The sequence below is a fragment of the Solanum tuberosum genome, unplaced genomic scaffold (genome assembly GCF_000226075.1).
Source record: "Solanum tuberosum cultivar DM 1-3 516 R44 unplaced genomic scaffold, SolTub_3.0 scf00047, whole genome shotgun sequence".
Taxonomy (NCBI): Eukaryota; Viridiplantae; Streptophyta; class Magnoliopsida; order Solanales; family Solanaceae; genus Solanum; species Solanum tuberosum.
Genome location: NW_006238973.1, coordinates 280,620 through 282,057, shown reverse-complemented (window position 1 = coordinate 282,057; position 1,438 = coordinate 280,620). Strand labels below are relative to the sequence as shown.

Genomic DNA, 1,438 nt, shown 5'->3' with positions numbered 1-1,438 from the left:
AATGTTTTTACTTTTCTTGAAAGGAAAATATAATATTATTTTATATTTGGTTTATTCTCTTCTTTTAGGACTCCTTTTCTAGTAGGAAAGGTTTTAGGACTCTATAAATATAGGTTTGTTTCTTCTAACACAAGAACAATAACATCCACAATGTAGTAGTTTAACAGTCTTGTTTATGGGGAGATTTATTCTCTCTAAAGTTTCAATGTTTTTCTTTATATTAGTTTTGATATAATACTATTTTGATTTTTAGTATAAGTTTTTCTTATCTGATTTATCAATCAAATGATTTGCAAATTGCAAACTTCCGCATGACGCCCTAATCACCCTTCAGAACCCAACACATTCTATATAAATGTCAAAAAAGACTTTAACGATTTTGAATGTAACGACATTAACTCAATATAGTTGTCCTTAAATACTTTTGAGAAAAAAAATCTATTGTCACAAAATATCTTTTTTTGTTGTAATGTCGAAGAAAGCGCGTACCTTTGGAGGTGAAGGACGAGGAACAATAATGTTTTGAACACGACAACGTTTGTTAGTAACAGAAGTTGGACAATCCACAAATTTTTTGCATCATTTGTGTAGCAAAATGTAACTTGATTCAAATAAGAATGAGTTGCATTAATGTCTTTGCAAGTGAAAGACACATCTTTATTGTTTGAAACTTGTTTGAATGAGTTCAAGATTTCAACATTGTTGTATGTAGCAGAGTCACAAGGGACTATTCCATTTGAGTTTATTAAATGACTTTGTAATAAATCTCCAATTTCACTATCCAATCTTGAAGCCCTATTGAAATATTGTGTTGGAGTTTTGAACCTTTCTATTGTACATGTTCCATATGTATTCCAAGCTTCCTTCCACATGTCTTTTGGATCTTGTTTAGTGAGGGAGGGCCAAAATAGGCTGAGTTTATTTACCATCGCAGTATCAAACTGTGACAAACAAAATTGGAATTATCTTGTTAGCAGTGGTGGAGGCAGGAATTATTTTCTGGGTTTGGTTAACCCCTTTAATAAATGTGAATTCTTGTTAGTATTGTTGAAGATATAATTATATAAAAAGATCATCTTTCTGATCTTTTAATCTTTTAGATGAAATTAATAAAATGATCGAGGGTCTGAATCTCATAACCTCCACCCATTAGAAGGAAAATCAAATAAAATTTCATGTGTTTGACTTAAAGAAAATAATCAGGCTCACATGGGAAAGGAACTGCATTGAAATTGTAATAAAATAAATAAAAACATATTTTACCTAACAATTTGATCTTTTAGACGAAATACTCACAAAAAATATTTATACTTTCCAAATCATGCAATAGTACCGATTACTAGAAATACATGTATTCTCACATCGGTCAATTAGCAATAATTTTTCTGTAAAACTTTCGGAAATCAGTTTCATGTAGCTTGACAAGGAATTAATTTTA

At 30.0% G+C, this 1,438-nt stretch overlaps 1 pseudogene; it reads right to left on the bottom strand.

Annotated features, from left to right (window-relative positions):
• Nucleotides 1-1,438, bottom strand: part of LOC102605601 (ribonuclease S-2-like) — an 8,368-nt pseudogene that overhangs the window by 2,350 nt on the left and 4,580 nt on the right.